This window comes from Aphelocoma coerulescens, chromosome 4, assembly GCF_041296385.1.
Source record: "Aphelocoma coerulescens isolate FSJ_1873_10779 chromosome 4, UR_Acoe_1.0, whole genome shotgun sequence".
NCBI lineage: Eukaryota > Metazoa > Chordata > Aves > Passeriformes > Corvidae > Aphelocoma > Aphelocoma coerulescens.
The window spans coordinates 21861591-21884082 of NC_091017.1; the positions used below are offsets into that span (position 1 = coordinate 21861591).

General features: G+C 40.6%; 1 protein-coding gene across 14 annotated transcripts in view; it reads left to right on the forward strand.

Annotated features, from left to right (window-relative positions):
- Positions 1 to 2765: 2765 nt before the first annotated feature.
- The window catches only part of CCSER1 (coiled-coil serine rich protein 1), a 666540-nt gene continuing 646813 nt past the window's right edge, over positions 2766 to 22492 (forward strand). For 5 of the 14 annotated variants that reach the window (XM_069013061.1, XM_069013062.1, XM_069013071.1 and 2 more), the window contains exons 1-3: positions 2777 to 3032; positions 14123 to 14181; positions 15411 to 15567. The gene's annotated coding sequence lies outside the window, so the exon portion shown is untranslated. Of the gene's footprint in view, positions 3033 to 9739; positions 9882 to 14122; positions 14182 to 15410; positions 15568 to 22492 lie in introns of all 14 variants that reach the window. The other 9 variants (XM_069013052.1, XM_069013051.1, XM_069013053.1 and 6 more) reach the window with 9 other exon arrangements.

Here is a 22492-nt window from a genome sequence, read left to right on the forward strand (position 1 = left end):
TTTCTAACTCCCAGTTCTTTTGCCCAAAAAATCAGGGATAGAAAAGCATGTGGAGTGGATTGGTGGGAAATGTCAGTTTTGAGTAAATGTTAAGGTTTTCATGTAAAGCCTGTTTTTATGATCTGGATCTTCAAGAAAGAGTCCTGTGAGATGGCTGGAAGCTCAACAGTAAATTTACTTTTACTGGATGTCAGGTTCGTGTTTCACATCTGGTGAGTTGTGATCTGCATAACCCATGTCTTGAATAGGCTTGCCCATCCTTCTTTTCTTCTGACACAGCATTCACAACTGTCCTGTTGCTATTTAGTGAGAGTGCAACAATTATCTATTACAAAATTTGGGGATACAGCAACAGTAAACCATCAGAAGAATCAGTGTGTGTGAGCAAATAATCATATGCCACTTTTGTTACTGGATTTAAAGTACTCAAAGCCCAATGCTGTACCCTGCCCAGCTAACACTTTACATTTAAATGTAACTCACAGTTAGTGACAGATGCTGAAATAAATACACACATAGGGAGGGGAGGGTATTAGTTTATATACAGTCATTTATCTTCTGATAGCATAAGTAAAGCTGAAGTCAGATACAGTTAAATGAACTGAAGCTTTAACAGTGCCTCTTGAACTGCTTGAATTAACAAAATCAATCCTCATAAATTAAACTATCATTGATCCATGATACAATTAAGTTCTATAATCAAAATACACTATTGGTGCATGCAGCGTAACCATACTTGTTCCAACGCTGAATTTTAACCACTGCTGGCTAACTGCTCCTGCCATGTTCTGTAAGGCTCCCATCTGGCATGGGAGATGCTAACATTATGATACAGTATTTCTCTTCCATTTTTCAATTTAGGCTGACATCTGCTGGTCCCTGCAAATGGCAGGCAACCCTGCTGAATGCAAACCAATTTGAGGCTGCGGCTTCTCGTGTTTTCCCTTTGTCATTTTTCCAGAGCTGGGAATGGCAACCGAGCCACTTAATTACAAAGGAAAATCATGCAGAATAATAACTCTGTGGAAAAAGAAAGGCAGGAACAATACCGTGTGAAAGAAAATGAGTTTGACATGATAAATTACATGCATGCACGCCCAGCGCGCTGTGCAAGCACTCAGAGGAGCCAATGGCAGCCACTATATATTGGCCAATTGACCTACACAAAAAAGGTGTTATTTAAGGGCACCACACTGAGGGTTGTAATGAGGAGGCTGTGGATGGGAGTTCTCTCTTTTACGCTCTCAATGAGGCTAAAGAGAGGGGGAGTGGTGCGATATTGGGCAATCAGCACTTGATGTCAGCCCAGGCACACAGCAGTGGTGGCAAAGGACTTGGCATTGGAGGGCGTGAGACATTCCTCCAGGAGCCACCAGTACGCCAGGTGAAGTGCTACACACACCTGGCCAGAAGCAGCAAGAGAAATGAGAGGCTGCTCTATGACTAAATAAAACAAGAGGCACCTCCACATTACCTGCTGGCTGTATATATCATACCTCAGTTTTTTAGGAAAATCAGTCATTTGGCACCTTATATTGACTGCAGCACTCCTCACCCTGGCAGCTAGCTGCAAGACCATTCAGGGGTATCTCCAGTGATACAGCTTCCACCTCTGTGGACTTTCAGTTCAGTTGTCCCCCAGCTGTTATTTTGGACAGGAATCTACTAACAACCACTGCTTTCCCACTGCGATTTTCAAATCCTGAGTAAAAGGAGTCACCTCCGAATGAGCTGTGAATCTGTGGGGATACTGATGCTTGAGCTACAGTGCAGATTTGGATAAGCAGCATTTACTGATTCCCTACAGTGGTTTGCTGTGCACTTTGAAGTCCAAAGAGTTTGCAAAATTTTTGCTCTCGCCACGTTTCGTTTCCATTTGTTCCAGCTCTTTGTTTGAAACAGCTGGTGTGCCCACTTACCCTAGCAGCGGTATTTCCCACTTCAGTTGCATCACTTTGCCTTTCCCAAGGTATTTTGTAGAAGGGAAAGAGAAGGGAAGCATTAATTATGCGATGACAGAGGTACTCCTCTAACTCCAGGGTGTTTCAAGCACAGGTTGCTGACAGTGGGTGTTGTCCATGCCTCCTACAGGCTCCTGCCCTTCAGTACAATGCATGAGAGTTAGAGTATTCTCCGGCTCTTCCCTGCTCTTCCCGTGGTGGCTAACCACGGTGATTACATTGTGTTGGCTGTCTGAGCTAGCACCCTGAGACATTTCAACACTTAAGTCACTGCACAGGACAGATTCACTTTAAATCCTGCACTGCAGATCCTCTGAGTTGAATTTTTTGTGAGCTGTTGAAAACACTCGGTGCTAGTTGCGATAATTCATGATGATGACGACATTTATCCTTGGGAAACTGGGTGGAAGTTTCTGCTGTAGCTTGGAGGAGCCAAGAATGCCTGAGCCAGTGATAAAGGAGAGCTCTATGAGCTGCCATGGCTGGTGCTGAGGCGCAGCCTTAGAACACACAAAGAAAGAGAGGAAGGGTGGATAAGATCTAGGTCCTTGCATCTCATGAGCACTAAGGATCCTCCAGCTGATCCTGCCCAGAAAAGCAGGAAGCCTCTCTGCTTTGGGAAGTAAGGAGTAGAGACGTGTGCAGTTTATGCATGCTGCTAGTATTTCAGCCAGGAATCTGAAGTGAAATTGGGGTTTGGCGCAGGTTTAGTGATGGTTACTAATTGCAATTAACTGTTATTGTCTGTTAAGTGCTGACAGGCATAAAAGGAGGCAGTGCCACCCCCAAGCATGATAACAATCAAATGAATCAGCGGTTGTTACCAATAATCCTCATCTCCAGGTGCTAAATTGCAGCTGAGGTACAGATTTGGGCTTGGTGAAGATCCTGCAGATAGTGCTTGGTTAGTTTTGGTAGGATGTAGGGGCCAGCAGAGTCCCTTATGTTTCTTTTGATACTACTACTACTATTTCTGCAGCACCTAGAAGAATAAAATGTCATTTCAAAGTGTCAGCCCTTTAGATCCTCATTAAAAATGTGTTCAGGAAGACAGGCAAGCCAGCTAGCAAGGTGAATTTTTCCTCTTACCATTTATATCATTTATATGAAGTAGAAAACTACAATAGTGAAGCTGACACAAAAGTTTGTCTTGTATTTGTAGCATAAATCATGTGGGGTTTTATCTGGTTGTTTTCTTTTGGTTTGCAGGGGTTCTTTTGGGTTGGTTTGTTTTGGTTTTTTTTTTTTTTTGCATTTAGGTTATTATTTAGAGTTTTAAACCTTCTGTATAAAAATTGTATAAAAATATTAGCAAACTGTAAAGCTAGTGCCCTGTCAACATCAGTGTAGCCATCAAGAAAATCCTTAAACTACCTTAAGCCTTTAAATGACTTGTTACAAAGCAGTTTGGACTGTTATGTAAGTAACCGTAGTGACATTTGGTGCTTCTTCAGGTTAAAGCCCTCTGAATGCTCCCAACAGCCCTGAACTGCAGTTCAGATTGCTCTGCGGAGCTGCTTCCTGTGAAAACGCAGGCATTTACCACTGAATTGCTTTTCGGCTCCTGGTATTCGTTTCTCTCACTCTCCGATTCTGCAGACACTCTGTTTCTCTCAGGTGTTTAATGGTGACATCACTATACTGACAGATACACCCAGCCATGTTGCAATTTACTGGAGCTGATGGGGAAATGTTCTCAGAGCTATGCTTGCAAAATGGAGCTGTTTTATAACTTTCTTGATTGCTGTTCTTGAAAACTTCACCTCTCTGAGAGTGCTGATAGACAATTTTCCCTTCCATTCATTCCTCTGCTTATTGTAATAGATACTTTCAGCACAGATCAGTGAACTGTAAATCTGAACAGACTCCTCAGCATTTTATACAGTAGGAGAGAAGCACCAGAGAATTCACATTTGTTACAAAGCTAAAATAAATTATCGCACAGATATCTTCCTAAGATGGATTTTAAGTTCCAGATCTTCAATATCAGTGCCAAAAATACTTCAGGCAGAGATTTCTATCTGCCTGCTGCTGTGCTTTGTGTAGTAGACTTTAAACGGTGTGATACACTGGATGGCTGAATGGACCTGTGAAAGTCTCATTTAAATGAATTCCTGTAAATGCAGAGTGATGTTTAGCGGGTTGTGCATCCTGGATTCAGATAATGCCAGAGGGTAGAACCACCGTGTGGGTACAAATAGAACCTCTGTGTCCCAGAAATGTGTTCAGAGTTTAGCCAAAAGCCAAAGCAGCTATTCCCCAGCCATGCTGCATCTTAGATCTTTAATGGAAAACTTTATTGTGGGTTTGACTTTGCTGCAGTTTCAAGCCATGGAGCAAGATACACTTACAATAGGGTCATGGCGAATGGTCTTTTAGTTCACTGCTTTTTTTGTACTGACCACTTTTGCAATTTGATGATATGACAGCAATGGCTTTTACTGTGAAAGTGAAGGTAGGTAGTTTCATATTCGTGAAAACTGTATAGTTTAACTGTAAAAAAACCTCTATATGCCTAAGTGTTTAGGATATGCCGTGATAACATCTGATTTTGTGTCATCACAGGCATTCACCTTGCATTTGTGCTGCCCCCCTTACACAGTCTCTTTGACAGTGGCCTCACTGCTAATGAACAAGGCCTGTAGATGTTAATTTTCCTGGACTTTTTGTGTAATCAGGTCTAGAGGATTTCAGTTCATCAGGTTCTCATTTGAACTGCCATGTACTTTTACATGCTGGAACCTTTTAGAAATGAGCATAGACATGATCCAGAACTGCAGCAGTTCAGCTGTGTTGGGCTTTATTTCAGCTATTCAGTTGATGAGAAGATTCATCTTTGTCATTTTAGTGTTTTCTTATGAAACAATAATTTTTTTCCTCTTGGAACTCATTAGCAAAAACCCTCACTGGTCTGAATTGAAGATAGTAGTATCTGAAAGCTTTTCAAGCTGCTGAGACAAGTAGAGTTGGTAGCCCATGAACCTGAAAAGAAGACAGATGGGAATTCCTGGACCCAACCACAGAGATGACCTTTCAGTCCAGTCAGCGAAAACTCTTCAAACAGTTCAGAGAGAGGAAGGGAAGTTCATATTTCATAGCAGTGTCATGAACAGAAGAGGTTCCAAAGCAGTAGTGTGATTTTTCTGCCTCTGAGTCCTTTTTTACAGACAATATAATCATCTAGATCAGCTTCTCACCACTTTAAAACTCCCAATATCATTTCCTGCTGCCTTCTGCTTTGACCCTTTATGCCAGCAGTTGTGAGACATTTTAGAAGAGCTCACATGGTCACGCTTCATGCCCAGTTTGCCTCTGGTGGAATTTAATCTAGAGGCAACAGGGTAAAACCATCAAAGATTCGATTGTTGACCTGACAGAGAGATCCCAGAGGGGCAGCTGCAGCAGAGAGCAAGATGAGGACCTCTTTGCCCAACAGAGCTCAGGGCAGCACAGGCCACGTGAAGCCACTCCTGAGGTATCCAGCTGTGAGACAAGAGCAGGAAGTAAATTGGTAGAGATGCTCCAAGTCATGCTGGGATAGCTGATTGCAGACTGACTAGCTCAGGGGATTTGGGGGCTGCAGGGTGCATGCAAATCCTCTGTAAGGCTCAGCAGTGAAGAGCTCAGGCCAAAAAGCTTTGGTGCTGCTGTATAGTCTCTGCCTCTGTCCTTGTTCAGCTCCCACAGAATGCTTAAGCAGCAAAGCTTAAGCATAATCGAGTTATGTGAGCCAATAAACTCCACTGCATTTCTTACTGCCCTACCACAGTTATATGCTTCTAAAATATTTTGCTTAAAATCAAGGCAAGGATTTTTACAGATTTCTTCTAGCACAGTCTCTCCTCTTCACCTCCTGAACTTGCTGCTCTGCGACTCAGGTGGACCCAGGACTGCCTGGTGTGTATATCTGTGAGGAACATTATGAACTGCACAGCTTTCACTTGACCTCAGGCTTCAGAAGGAACGTCAGGATCAGACTCTGAATACCTGAATTAAAGGCTTAACTTTGAAAAGCGCACGATCGAAGTGGTCAGAAGGTCTGTGGGGTGCACAAAGCAGGTGATTGTGCACTTAGACCCCTGTGTTAGCCTTCCATCTGTTGCCAGCAACCAAGGCTGAAAGAAAGTGTTTGTGTTGTAGGTAAGGCCATAAAAAAGAATCGTTCTTATTGAAGTTCAGTTTTGCAGAAGCTGGCCTTTCTACTTCATTCACCCAGCTTCACAGTAATGGGGGAAACCACGAGCTCTTCCTCTCATGGTACTGAGCTCACCCAGTTTCCCCCCTCCTGCAGCGTCTGCAATCCTTGCAGTATTTTTAAATTGTAACAATTACAAAGTCCTAAGAGAGGCAGGGCTTCAATTCTGTGGACACCAGTGACATTCTCAAGGGTGCATCTCTCTTGATCCCAGCTTGTGCTTCCCACCTCCTGCTGAGCACAGGAGGAACAGCTCGTGTCTCAAGGCAGTGCAGCTCCCAGGCATCTTTCTTCATGATTCACACAGAAACTTTTAATTTATAGAACTGACATATTAACTCCAGTGGCCTAAAAGAATAAATGAGTAATGCTGTGGGGTCTTCCATTCAAACACGGAAGTGTTTTCCCCGAGATCTCTTTTTAATTGAAGCCATTTGTCGTTTTGAATGTAGAATGTATTCATTAGAAAGCAGCACATCGGAGGGGACTAGAGAGCTCAGGAGATTAGTAACAGGGTACAAAGCCTTTTGCCTCCAGGTTGCCAGTTTCAAATCTGGCCATGTCACTATTGATCAGAAGAAGTCATTACAGTCTGACAGATGTTTGGCTGCTTATATAGAAGTGACGTTGTCAGATTAGTCAAATTCTTTGTTAAGAGATATGTCCCTTACTCTCACACACACACACAAAAATCCTCATTAGCACCTTGTTGGTAGTCCTCAAAGCATCAGTAAGGACAGGGCAGGCTTGTTTATGTAAAATCAGAACAGAGGGATCTTTGAGCCATGTGAGGGTTGATTGAAACATTTTCAAAGCATCTTATGATGCACTTTGAAATTTCCAAGTTGATTCTGTGCTGCATAATTTAAAATGAAGCCTTCTTAGAATATTTGCAGTGCTTTGATCAATATAAAATTAATTTTTTTTGGAATCTGAGAACTGAGATTTTTCTTATAGCATCAGGAATATGTGTATTAGCAGTATATTCTTAGCAAAAAAAATGGGGGGGGGTTTCTGAATTTTCTAAAAACACCCCCAATGCTAATGCTGCATGCATTTTATTCAGTAACTTTCAGACTAAGGCTGAAAGTCCTGTGATGTATTTTGCAGATTTTGCTGACTGATACTTAGAGAACAGAAGAATCTTACAAAATCACCCCAGACACTTCAGTCCAGCCTGCAATAACTCATATCTGTAGTTTGGATTAAACCCTTGCTCCATGGGCCACAATGACCTCCTATGGTGACAGCAGACATCTCTTTTCACAAGGCTCTGCTACCTCTTGAGCATAAGCTGTGGCTTTCAAAATCACCTAGGACAGGCACTTGGGAGAGTGTACACCCAAATTTTCAAACACAGGCTTTTTAAGGGGCCTCTTTCCTGTGTCCCTTTGAAGACCCTATGAGGAAGATAATTCAGCTTGGGACAAGGCTTCCTCCACTAACCCTGAGCTGGGGCTCAAGGGAAATTTATCCAAGTGAAGGGGCTCTGACAGAGATGAAAACCTCTACACAAATAATCTTTATGGGAGATGCACCCCAATTGTTCTCTGAAACAGAGGAAAGAAAGTGCCAGAAATCCAGGGGGAGCTCAATTTGCCATAGGGAAGAAAAGATTCGTTCTTTGTCAGCTTTGCAGCCCATGTTGAAAATTGAGTTTGAGACACACAAAAATGCTTTGGGGTGCTCATACTTTTTACATCACCAGCAATAAATATCAAAGCTCGGTTGATAATGTTGGTGTGAAAAGTGCAGGTGACGTTGGTCTGTATTGTGAACAGAACAGGCAAAGTGTGTCTTGATTAGTGAGGTTGGTAGGCAGCAGTTTGTAATGCTGTGATTTTTATTCCAGCCCAAATTCTGCTTTTAGAGGACTAAATCAGATTTTTACCTGATCTGAACTTGCTTCTACACAGGAGTTTTGAACAAGGTCCTTTTTGAAACAATTATAATCTCTCTGCAATGGGAGGGTGGAGGGGTTGTAGGCTGTGAAAGCAATAAATAATACCTTTGGGCTGGTCTGAGTTGTTCTGAGAAATGCCAAATCACTGGCACACCTTATGAAATCTTTTAAGCAATCACAGCATGTGACTCCAGCTCTTTCTATGTCAAGAATATTTGTTGTTAAATGCCGCAAGGATATGGGAAGCTGTGCCAAGGCTCCTGTGCACCTTCAGCTGTTCTCAAGGTGATGACTTAAAAATGGCAATTCAGCCTTTGCAGAGCACAGAACAGTATGTGCCGTTCAAGTCTTGGGCAAAAAGATAAGATAACACGTTGTATTTTAGAGCTGAGGATTATGAATTGGATCTCTGGGTGGTGAGTGGGGGGAAGGGTGAACACTTCATCTACCAAACTTGGCTGATTTGATTCTTGTTATCAGTGAGGAGATTTAACCTGCCTGATACACTATTTCTTTAAGGTCTCAGTAATATTGGTTCTGCAAGAAGTAATATTTCAGTGTGTGTAGTTTAAAACCTGGCTTGCCTTAAGGTCACATCAGCCATAAGTAATACACACGGAGTACTTAGGATCCCACAAATGTGACCTTCTACTTGTGTCCCAGAATTGCAGAAGGCACCAGCCCAGGGCAGGCCTATGGATTTCACAAGTGTATAAAAGGGAAAATAAAAAGACAGATATGTCTGTGTATTTTAATGGGGGGAAAAAAAAAGGCAGAATCTACAAGAAGCTCTAAATTAGTTATTGTGGTGATGAATGCTGCATTATGGACCTGCACATGTGCCTCAGGCTTTTATGGGCTTGTAATTACATTAGGAGATATTGCTTTGACCTAGACACAACTATTATTTACTATTATTCTTTTGCTTGAGAGAAATAAAACCCAATACAAACTCTTTCAAATTCTGTATGCCAAACACACATATGACAACATATAGAACAGATTCCCTGATGAGAAAAGGAACTAAGATGGCAGTCAGAATCCATTTCAGAGTGGATCAGTGAATGTGAATACTGTTGGTTCCATGAAGGTAATTTAACTTGTCTTTCTGTGATGGTGGAGCGAAACTGAAGTTTGTTCTGCCACTCTGTCACCAGTCTTCCCAGAGGGAGCATGTCCTGATGAACTAAGGGAACTTGGCCTATTTCAAGATAATGGGGCAAATTAAGTCGAATCACAACTGAAGGCATTTTAGAACAACCTGGCTAACTTTTCTAGGTGGCCTCAAAGCCTTCACACAGCCTAGAAAAGCTGCTTAGCTGGGAGGTTGCAATAAAGCACTGTTGTAAAATAATCATGAATGTTCATAAAGCAGATGAAAGCCTCCAAGTAGTACAGCCAAGCTCTATCAAAGGCTAAAGTAGCAAGACACATGATTTGTTTAAGACTTTCACTCTATTTGCATTATTTTTTTTCTTTCTTGCAAAAAAAAAATGGAAAAAATAACTTGAAACAAAACTTTGAAACAAAAGGCTAAGAATTTTCCAAGGAAAAAATTAAGGACTTCAAAAGTCTTGCAAAAGTGTAATATTACTGTTACAAAATACATGTAGAAACAAAGGATATCAGGATAAAAATTTTAAAAGAAAACAGAAGGAGTTAACAATACATCCTTTTTAGTGTTGTTTCAGCAAAGGTAGCCATGCACCAAATTAAAAACGGTGGCTATGAAGGATTACAACTTCAAGGAAGAAAAGAAGAAACCTGTAACACAGCCTGGAAAGCACAGCTAGTAAAGCAGAGAGACTTTCTGAAGCTACAGGTAGATGCTATGCTTCAGGAGATACTGACACAGAGGGAAAACTAAGCCTTAAAAAACAATAAAAAAGGGTGGGGGGAGATTCCCCCCCCAAACCAAGTGAGAATTTATGTAGTGGGTGGCTTCATATGCATTTCTCATTTATTTCCCACCAGGTTTCCTTTTGATATCAATATATACTCTCCATATCCAAAGTGTAAAGGCCTGATTTTATTTTCTTAGTGATTTCTTTGCATTGCTCCAAGGCTTCCAAACAATGAGAAACTTGTAAAGTCTCTGTAGCATGAGCTACAACTTCTCGAGGCATTGAAAGTTGTCAGTATGGCCAAGCTGGACTTGGCAGGGCAAGCAAAGGGAGAGGAAAAGAAAGCAGTTATGATGCCCCTGCTGTAGTAGTTACTGTGCATTGCTGCTCTGGGCAGTGCTGGCTTAGCCTCTTTCTGCTCCAGCTGCTCCCAGGAGCCTGTAGTGTCCCAGGGAAGCTGCCCCCTTCATCACGTTCTGTCCCTACTCCTTCACCCTTCCCAGGGGGAAGTCAACAAGGAAGCTTGGGCTGGTTGTCTCCAGGACCTGAGTGGTGAAGTGCTCTTTGCACACACAAACACTTTCTTGAAGCATGGCTGCAAACAACTAATCACTCTTTAATCCTACTAACCTCTTTACCTCAGCCGTATGGTGGGGTTAAAATTCCTGCTGATAAGATTAAGTGCTGTCTTGGATTGGAGCCTACATAAATAATAATGCTATTTCCACAGTTGCACTCATTAGACAGAAATGTAAAAAAGGATGTTGGTCTTCCTGCTGCGGGATGTCAGCCAACTGCTAGTTGTTTGTGATCTGAAAGAAGTTCTCTTCTTGTTGTTCTTCAGGGATCTATGATATAATTCCATTTTACACTTGCACTGAACTCAAGTGCATTTATCTACAGTGTTTGAGGTAGATTCTTACCTTTAGAACACTGGATAGCTGCATGTAAGTCTAGGTTGTATTAACCACAGGTTTTGTCTTTAGTTTTCTTATAAGGTTGTGTTTTTAATCTGAGTGGTACCTACAATAAAACCCTTTTGAATGGCCAAGACAGTCACACCTCAGATTTAACTCCCTCGTTATAAAGCTGATGTGCTTTCCCCATTGTCACACTGGCTGTTACTCACTGCTCCTTTCTGCCAACAAGAAATCCATTATGTTAATGTGAGTTTAAGAACTACAATGAAATTATTCCAGTGATCTTTTTATTTTAAAAATTCATCAGCAAACACCACAGAAACAGAGTGGCTAAGTCTGTTATTTTACTGAACAATCTAAAAAGAAACAGCTGTTAGAGACTGAACAATGAATTTGTGCCTTTAATCTTTAGAGGTGCTCTGTGCCCTTTCACCAGCTTAGGCACAAAAATTATGAAGCACAAGCCTAATTTTAGGCACACCTGCAATTCTTCTGGAGTGACTAAATGCTTTGGTTGCTTCAGCTGTGTTGGCAGACCAGGGAGACCTTTGGATGCAACAGCAAAGTCTGGAAAATCTTCCAAAGCAAATCACATGTCAAGATAAAACCATCACTCATGCAGGATTTTAAAACTATATGTTGAAGCAAACCCATCTGTTTTCCCTTGAAAAAATAAGGGACACAAAAGAAACCAAAGAGTAGCTTTCCACCTAACAAGCATCTCATGTAGAATAATACAGGTGTGCCGAAACCACTCTTGACATAAAGCATACAATAACATGTGTGATACAGATATGTTGACATTCCCAGCACTTTTTGTCCGAATGCTTAATTTGAAAAAAATCTACTTTCCTGTAAATTTCTCTGCTGGTGGGGGGGGGGGGGGGAAGGGTGGAGGGTAGGAGCACTGATATCTCTCATTTTGCTAGAGGTGTGCAGAGATGGCTTTGAAAATCTGAGCTGAATGGCTCTTATCACAAGAGGAATCTGGCTGGCTGGGGAGCAGTGCTTTGCCAAAGGAGTTATGTAGGGCACGAATGCATATATGTCAGATGACACTTGTCTGTGATGCTGTTCCCCGTTGCGTGTGTCATGAGTTATCTTCACTGTTCCTCAGTCTTGCACTGTTAAGAGGGAAATGCAAATTTCCTGATGTCTTCTGGAGGGCTATGGAGGGAAGAAAGTGAGGAAGGGAATCAAAGGGAATATATTATTGGTGACAGCAAGTATACTAAGTGAGAGATGGAGCAGAAACTGAGGATGTGGTTAATGAGGGCATGTGAGGGAAAGCAGCCCACCACACACACTAAACCCACAGCAGGGGGAAGGGTGGGGGAAGACACTGAGGGAAAAGGACAAAATAGAGCTTGTCTGCTAATATTTCTGGTACTGCAACCCTGCCCGTCCAAGAAAGCAGCACCCACTTGATGGCATAGTCAGAAGCCCTCTAATGCTTTTATTCCTCTTGACATGATCCCCATTTAGAGCAGAGGATCTCTCTCCCTTTCCCAAACCTCTGCCACCCTCTTGCTCTGCAATACTGATACTAAAAAGATCAAAGCTTGGTGCCGTTTCAACATTGCAAAATGAATTACTTATAGCTGCAATGACTTCTTTCAGTTTTCAGGTCCTTAATATTGTATCTTTTAATATTTTCAGAATGAAATACCTTTTATTTTCAAAAAAAAAAAAAAAAAAAGAACCTCCAAGTAAAATAATTGTCTTCCCAGAATATTTCTTTCCCAGGGATTTCAAAAACACCATGTTCCATTGTAACTCATCTTGAAGCCAAGACAGATTTTGAGTTATTTCAAGCCTTTACCAAATAATATTTTCATCCTTTTGCCAGGTCTGGTTTAGACTCGTAGCAAGACAGCAGCAGAACAGATCTTGTATTATACATTCATCCCTACCCCTCTTATGCAAGACTTGTAAACAAGAGTGTGTGTCCTCATCTTGGCCTGTATCTTCATTTCCCTGATGGTTTCCTTTATTTTTGTTACATTATTATCCCAGCCCTGCTTTTTCTCTTTCCCTAGAGGCATAAAAAGCACACAGAAGCAGCACAATATCACTATTCTGCCATCTTTATTGTAGGTACTTTTGGAAATGCTTGGTCCCACTGCTCTGCAATTATTATCATCATATTGATCCAAAATTTCCAGACCTCTTGATTTATATATTTATGCAATATATATATATAAGCACACACATAACCCCAATCATTCTTTGCATTTAACTAGTATTGGCATTCTTTCATCTATGATTAAGATGATCTTTCATGATCAATACAATCTCTAGTGAAAGTTTTACACACGCTATCACATTAGCGTCTCTCCTCAGAGATCTTGCCTTTGTAAGACCTCCACTCCATTGCATTTAGGACTCCTTCAAAATACTCTGAAATAGTAAGATGTCCAACCAAGATTGCCAAAATTATCTGCATAAGAATTATTATCATTATGAAGATGGAAAGCTAGATGTACAGCACATACTACTTTTTTCTGTATTAGGAGTATTGCTTTAAATTTTGGATTCTTTACAGAAATTTTGATATTTGAATATTCTGAATGTGCTGCAAAGAAGGAAGACTCAAATATTTTAGAATCAGGACAGAAGCAATGCCTGGATGTTGGGACTTTTAAAAACATACATGGAAGTTCTAGTGGATGCATTCGTTGTACCATATTCAGGGATGTTTTGGTTATTGCTGAGTGGTGCTTCAAGGCCTTTGCTGCTCCTTGTACCACCCAGCCAGTGAAGGGTTGGGGTGCACAAGGAGTTGGGAGGGGACATACCCAGGACAGCTGACCCTAACTGACCCAAGGGATATTCCATCCCATAGGGTGTCATTCCAGTATATAAATCTGGGGGAAGAAGGAGGAAGGGGGATGTTTGGAGTGATGGTGTTTGTCTTCCCAAGTCACCATTGGATGTAATGGGGATTGTATGGGCCTTTCAGGGGATGACTGAACATCTGCCTGCCCAAGGGAAGTGGTGACTGAATGCCTTGTTTTGCTTTGCTTGTGCACACAGCTTTTGCTTTACCTATTTAACTGTCTTTATGTCAACCCATGAGTTTTCTCACTTTTCCAGTTCTCTCCCCATCCCACCAATGGGACAGTGAGCGAGTGGCTGTCTGGTGCTTAGTTGCCATCTGGGGTTAAACCACAACAATACTGAAAGTAATCTAATACATAAATCCTCTTTAAATTTTATTTTTAAAATGCCTAGTGACACTTTGCTTTCAGATCAGGTAGCATGTGTCAGTGAAAGTTCTTTTTTTTTCCCCCCTCTAGTAAGAAAAGTAATCTCTGAGATTGTGTTTGACAGCACTTCTGACGAAAAAAGAAGACAGGTCAGTTGAAATGAGTTAGTATTTCACCAGAGAAACAATACAATCATTTTATCATGAGACTGTCTGAAAAATAAAAGGCGTGTTGGGAAGGAAGGAATAGTTCCTTAGATGAGCAGATTTTTGAAGAGCAGTCATTAATTTGAAATATTACAGACTTAAATAAGCACACTTCTCTTAGTCTGATAAGAAATAAGTTTGTGCTTTGTAACATTTTTAACACACACAAAATGAAATTATTAGATTTTTTTTAAAAGCTCAAATGAAAGAACTATATAATTTTTTTCCACTTGTCCAATCCCAGAAAGTTCACACTTCACATAAAGCTAAGATTAAACTAACCTGAGACTTCTGGAAGGATGAAATCTGTTTCCACAAGCAGCCTCCTGCATTACAGGAAAATCCACGCTTTAGGAAAAGCCAAAATCCAAAATCCTCCAGTTCTAACAGCCTTACCCTGCTGGGGACATATGGTACCTATGTACACTTGCTTCTCCATAAACACATAAGTGGATTAGAAGGACCATGAGGGTGATGATTTAATTTGCCTCTTGCCAACAGCAGAATGTCTTGCTGCCTTATTTTTAATAAAGTTTATGAAAGAAAAAGCATTTATACATATAGTTTTCCAAGCAGTGCACAGAAATCTTTTAAATTTAAATCTCGAGATGCTAGGAAATATGATTGCTAACTGAAAAACTTAATAATTTTTTAATCCTCTTTTAATGTGGAAATACATGAATTTGAATAGAAATATCTTCCTAGCTAAGGAATTGTCCTCTTTCTAATTAGCAATCACAAATCTGTCTATCAATTCCATATACAAGTATCAAGTTAAAAAGCAGCCTTGTCATTCCCACTTTCATTTGTGCATTTCTTATTCTAATGCAGAAATCCATTTGTGTGAAAATCACTAAAACCAGCATCAACATATTTTCTTTTTTACGCAGTATAAACCAATGCCCACAAAAACTGCAGTTTTGGAATTCTCTTATGATATGTGTCAAGAACTGCAGCTGTTTCGCAGAGTATTATTAAAAGAAACAATTACCAATTACTTTCTGCATCTTTTACTGTGTTCTACCTTGATCAGAAGCTAATGGCTTCCGCTATGGACACAGGGGAGGATAAATCCTCTTCAAAACAAATAACCCTCATTTTAATTCTTCTGTTGTAATAATGTATTTATGGATCTAGTTCATTCCTTCCCTTTTGGGAAATGTGTATTGCAGAACACGGCAGCTCCTGCACATTAGATACCACCAAGTTCCAGAGCCTGGGAAAGCAGAAACACCAAATTCGGAGGGAGTCAGTCCTGAAAACTGCAGAGCTATATGGTCCAGGCTAAGCACATGCTTAACTATGGGAAACTTCAGAATCACATGGCAGGTAAGAGAATGACGTCTGTACTTAAGATTTTATTGCCCATTGAAGTGAGTTTTTGGACAAAGTCCAGAGTGTCTCTACTTTGCAGGACTGAGCGCCCCACATTCAGGTCTGGATGCAAATCCACTGAAGGCAAGGAAAGAGTGTCTGAGTGTCCATGGACACTGTTATCTGCATCACCCCTTGAACTGGGCCCTGTCATGGCAGCAAATTTTTTTCGTTTGACTGAAAATTTTGTAGCTTGAATTTGAACAGTTATATAGATTTTGACACACTTTGATTATTCCCATCATTTAAGTAAAATGTCTTCCTAAAAATTTCACAATATTGTTCCATTACTTGTCAACTGTTTCTTCTCTATTATCTCATTAATGCATAGTCTCTCATACCTCTTCATCATTTTCCTCTTCTGGGTGACTGATATAAGAAAACAGGTCATTAACCCCATCATCATAAAATTCTTATTAAGTTGCTTACCTCCCTCATTTTCCAGTGGTCCTACTTTCCCCTGGTTCTTCTTTTATGCCTGCTCCATTAAACAGGGGTTCATTATCACCCTTAGCTTTGTTAGCTAGCAATAGCTGATTGCCTTTCTCCACCTTGTCTTGTTCACTGCTGGTTATTTTCTGCTCTGTTCTTGTTCTCCCTTCCTTTTCAGGTCTTTCTCTTCCTTGCAGCTCTCTGTGAAGCAATGGTATGTGTATGTTTTTAGACACCCACCTGTCGTGTGGTGGTTCCTTCCCTTTCTTTAGTGGCTCTGAAAGTATGGAGGAAAGATGAGGTGTGTCCTGGATACATTTCTCTGCAGATCTCCCTCACTCTTCCACCCGTGTCCCTTTGGAGAAGTCCAGAGCAGTTTAGACTCACGACTAAGTTGTTTCTACTATGGACAAAATATGAACTCAGTTCATTATTTATGCTTAAAATGAGTTCATGTTAGAAACCAAGCACTGCAAAGATGACATTTCAGACAAGGTACATTTATGCTGGAAGGAGAAAAGAAGAAATTCCCATCAGTATTCTGTCACTACTTTTGGCATGCCATGTTTGGTGGCATATTACATGCTGCTGCACAAGTTTCTTCTACGAAACACCTGCTTCACATTCAAGTTAAACTGCAAAACTGCCATTGGTTTCAACATGACAGGGAGGTCTTGTGAGCTTTGCTGCTGGTGCAGTCACCACTGGAAAGCTAGTGCTCTTCCTGAAGCTCTGCCACTGCACCATCAAACAGGTGCAAGATTCTGCCTTCCTTCACCCTGTGATTTCACACGCCCTTTCCTGTAAGTGCAAATGGTTGAACTTTTGCCTTCCAACTGAGTACCAGTGACAGGTGCTGCAAAACACACATGGTGCAGAACTGCAGCTGCCAAAGCCTCCCTGCAGATTGGTCCCTTCAGTGCTGCTAATTCTTTGCTGTTAACCTGAGTGATCAGACTGAAATCTGCAAAAGGAGCCCAGCCTACACCACTCAAAAGAAATCTCCTTTACCCTCTCCTGATCTCCTACATCTGAAAGATTTTCAGCCAAGGTGCTGCCATCTGTGCTCACAAGAGAGAGGAGATTGTGTAGTTTACCATCTTTTGTATTCTTTCATGTAATCTCTATTTACGTGACCAAAACACTAGGATTAGAAGAAATACACAAAAGTATTCCCCAAAGAAATGGCCTAAGCAATTCTATTGCTTATTTCCCAAGAGCTCTCATCGTGTTAAAACCTCCCAATCTCTAAAATTAATAGCTGGGGAAGAGCAGATCATAAAAGAGTGAACTAAGAAAAAACCCCACAACTGAAATGGAACTAAACCCCACAAGCATACAGCTGCATCAGCTGGGTCTGTGCTCTGGACCAGCTTCTACTACTTAAATATGTATTACTGGCAAAGGTTTCTGAGTGTTGTGTTTATTCAGAGAGTTACTCTCAGTCAAATCACTGGCTAAAGTCCAAGTAGGTACATCCTGGTTCCTTTAACTCATGAAAGTACCCATTTCAAAGCACTTACTCTACTTTCTGCTGTATTTTTCTCTGTTAATTAATACCTTTCTATGACAAGACCCTGAAAATCCAAAACATGAGCTATACAACTAAATAAGAAGCCACAGCTTGCAGTCCTTGGCTTCAGGCCATGCCATCCCTCCATACAGACCCAGACAGGTGTCCACCTTCACACACATTGGATTGTAACCTAAACTGAGGGAAGATTGCAAGAGGCTTTGACAAAGGAGATGAAAATGTAACTTGGAGTTTGGGATTAATGAAAATATACAAAGATTGGATGCCTAAACTGAGGTAAGGATGTTACATGGATTTCTAACTGGCATCTCATGCCAGAAGCCCATTCCCAGGAAAGTATTGGCAAACAGATTTACCTGATCTGTGGATATGTGGATTGTAGAGAATGAGGAGTCACCCTGTTTTTCTCTGTAAATCTGTACACCTGGAAAAGGACATAGGGAAACATGGCAACCATCTCCCTACCATGCTCTGTCTCTTCTAAGTGTTTCCATGCTAATGGCTGGAAATACAGACCAAAGACACTCAAAAACACCTGGAGTTCTCCTCACTGCAACAACTGCCCATTTGCCTCCACCAGTTCAGGGATGCTGCAATGAAACCTGCACAAAATAATGAATAGCCCTCTCCCAAATCGTGAAAACGCTGTGAAGCTGATGTTTCTGTAACACTTGTGTTCATTGTTCACAGAGTACCACAATCAGCAGGGTAACCTGGAGTATGCAGACAGCTCATTAACACATTAGTTGCCATGGGGAATATAATTCTAGCTCCCATTTCTGGCAAATTAAATTTTATCATTAGGTGTGCTCTTCAACACATTATGTCCATCAGAATTAGATTTTTTTTTTTTTTTGCATACTCTTGTCAGTAGACCTCAACCATATAGAGAAAATCTGTGTAGAGAAAAAATTAGAGAAAATATGCTCCACAGAGCACCAAACGGTTTTGGAGAAATTGTCCATATGAAAGATTTTGACCCAGAGCTCCCACATTCTGTTGTCTCTTATCAGAAATGTGTCCTGCTCTTTTAATTTTTATGGAGAGTATCATAACTATGATATAGCTGCTCTTTTCTTATAACAGGATCATTATTTGCTTAATCCTCTCACTGTGAATTTGTTTCCCGTTTCATTCTCTCTCTCTTTTTTTTTTTTTTTAAAGGAGATCTATTTGCAAATACAAGGTTTCCTCTCAGACCTATTAACAACTCCCATATTGCTCCTTGACTTTCTATCTCAGCATGGGTCTTAATTTAACCTAAGATACTGTATCTTGCCAGTGTAGATAGGTGGCTATAGCAACCCAGATATTTTAAGAGTTATGTGTTGCTTCTGAACAGATGTGACAAGATAATATTTAATCTTTGTAGCATTCCTGACATCCACTGGGCTAAATGTCTAAAACGCACCACTTGTATCAGAAATGCATGATTGCAAAAGAAAAAGGGGAAAAAAAAGATTATTTGCCATTTTCTTTGACTGCTGTGGAAACAGACACACAGCTGATCTTTTTCATTACTGTGTATCAGACTGAGCACAGTATTCATTGTTGAGTAAAATAATTGCAGAAAAAAAGGAGAGATGAAGAGAGAAGAAAGACTTGTTTAATTAAGATAATTTGTTTGGACCTGAGAAATCTGTAATCCTTCAGTCCATGCTTATTGTTCACTGGGACTATATTTGCTTCCCCATAGCTGAGAATAATCTTGCAGGCTTTTTCTTTTTCATCAGAGAAAACTGGAAGTTTTATTAATTCTGCATTTATGGTGGGTATTCTTCTGTGCCCCCTCTCAGATGGCATTGGCATGTTACTTGGCTACTAAGAAGCAATATCTGACATAGGAATGGAGTGGGGGCAGGGCAGAAAATTGACTTTTTCAGTCCCTGACCATGCAACCACATCTGGAATTGTGGGATGTCTACAATAAATCCCATCTTCTTACCCTGCATATGAAATATAACTCAACTAATGACCATATGGAGCAGACTAAAGTAAGCAGTCTAATTTACTAAAGAGGGGGGAAAAAAGGAAATTTCTTGCTTAATTAACAAGGGCAGAAATACAGCAACAGACAGTATAACAGGAGGACCATATTTAGGGCACCTCCAATCAAATGTTTTAATGGCATATAAGACCCAAGGGAGCTCTAAAAATGCCTGGCACTGCTAACATACTTGTAACATGGTTTTGCTTTCAAAAGCATTTTGGATAACAGTTTTGAAAATGATCAGTTATTAGGAATATCTTGATTTTTCTGTGTCCAATTTGCAACGCCTACAAAGGGAGTGATGTTTATGACTCTGTACAATAATCTCATGATTATGGCAAGGCAGAGCAAGATACACTCTCAAAAAACCAAGGCATCCTGGCCTTGATTGGAGGAGGATACAGCATGAGCCAAAGGACAAGGCAAATCCAGTTGCTGCTTGTTCCCCAGTGATACTCAGAAACATTCTCTCACCTGGGAGAGCAGTCTTTCATCATCTTAGCAGCTGCAAAAGCAACTTTCAGACATCATCCTTGGCCTGCGTGGGCGGTGGTCCATCATGTACTGTGCATCCTTGCTTTTGATTCCCCATCCAACCCAGGCAGTTCCTTTGATTATTACTGCAGCTCTCAGAAGCCTTTTGTTTTCTCATATATTCAAATTAGTCCTGTGGATGACTACTGCATGAAAGGCTAAGGAGTGTGTTTTTCCTGTTAAAGCAATAGTTTTTAACTGATTCTTTTTCCACAGCTGCTGCGAACCTTGTGAAGTATGCTGTACAAACACATAGAAAAAGGTATTTCTTTTTCAGGGAAAGTTTTCTGTCTGAGAATCAAAGCAAGAGAAAAGTGATTTGTATAAACCTAGAGAGACAGTGAACATAATTTAAAGAATTTAAAAAATTTTAAATTTGAAGGGCTTTTTTTCCTGCTTTTTTTCTTTATCAAGATAATGTAACAATGGGAAGCTAGTGAAGCCTGAAACATTTCAGATTTTTTGGTTTTACCTATGACCCTTGAATCTTTCAAAATGCAGGGTACAACACACAGTATTTCTTTGTATTCCTGACAGACTTCCTTCAGCCTCACTGACATCCTAGCTTTGAAACCATTTTCTGTTGTTGTCACATATATGACACTGGATGGCTTGGATTATGTATAGCAAAATGTAATTAAAGACACATATTGCACGGGAGAGGTAGAATCACCAAGGAAAAGAAGATTTGCCAACCCTGAAATGAGGATTAAGGAAGAAGGAGGTTTGCAGAGACTTGAATACATTAATTTTCCTAACAGCTTACATAGCAGTTCAGTGAATTCTATTGCGTAGAGTGTAGTTAGCACCTTCCTTGACCTGAAATCAAGAAGAAAGGGTGTACCTGTGTGGAGTCAGATGAAAGTATATGTAATTTCAGAGTCAAAGAACAAATATCCTAGTCTTGAAAAAAAAAGCTGATAGATTGTAGCCAAGAATTAAAGTGGCTAGGTCACTGAGGAAAAAACCTGTTCCATCTCATCCTTTGGGACTGTAGTTAAGTGACAATTAAATGGTCAATGAGATTATTTTCTCAAATCAAATTGTTTCACACTGCTTGTTGGACTTTTCTTACCTTGGGCTCATGATGAATTAGATCCAGAAATAAGACAGAAATGTCACTCCAGTGTTGCAGTGGGGATACCGTAACACTCCAGTGTTATCTCTGAGCTGTTCAGTCTCAACTCTTAAACCAGACTCAGTGGTTGCACAAAGAACAAAAACACTCTGTGTGAACATCTGTAACAGAAGAAAAATATGATTTAGGAGCTATGCTGGAATAGGGAGGTATGTTCTCTGTTATTCTCCATCGTATGTGTCTGTCAATCAATTTGCATATTTTAAACATCTTTTGAACTCCTGTGTTTGTGTTATACTATAGACTTTGCCAGTAGGATAATGAAATACATGCAAAGGCACAGAGGGAAAAAACACACCACTACAATGTGATGATTTAAATTATTTTAATGATTAATTATTTAAATCTCTGTTGCTTTACTTACAGTTATATTAGACCTATGAACAAACAAACAAAAGCAGAGATGATGTGCTGATCAGAAGATTAAGTGTGGCAGTACATTCACCCCAGCCCAGAAGCTGCTGAACACGATATATTACTGAGCAGCAAATACACAGAATAAGGCACAAACCACCATAAAATTTTGATATCTGCAATGGTGATCATTATATTTCCCTCTGAGGCCACAAAGACATTGTTCTTATCAAATAATACATAATCCACCACTGCTGCAGCACAAAAAGGACTCCAAAAAACAACTGAGCTGTGGTAGAACGTCAGGAACTTGAAACACTGATGTGGTTCACTGGAATCAACTTCGTTTAGTTTTAATACTAAAGGATTATTTCTTTGCTGTCTTGTTTCTCCAGACAGGCACAGGTCTCCTTCCAGCTCTGGCAGGAGGCTCTGCACACCCTCGGAGGGCTGATTCTTTCTGAAGCCTTTCGTGTGCTGCCTGGCTGCCTTCACAAGGGCTGCCCAGCCCCTTCCCCAACTGCCCTTGATCAATGGGGAATAGCTGTCCCAGTGGGGTGGGTACAGAATTTCCTGCCAGTCACACAGAACAGTCCACAGGGTCAGCTGTGTTAAATACGAGCAATTTTGTGTTGCATTGCTCAAGTGTCTCAATCACAGGCCAGGTGCGCTTTCTACATGCTGCAAATCCTTGCCTTGATTTCACAGGAACCTGCATGATATAACACTGTTCTTCCTGGATAGGTTGAAGTTTATTTGTAGAGCCTAAGGAATGGAAAGTAAATAAGTGCAGCCAGACTGAAGTTCAATGAAACCTGCATTTTGTCCTGTCAGCTGTGCATGCATAAGTGATTTCCTTGTGAATAAAGATTAAGGCTTTTTTGAATTCAGGGATTAT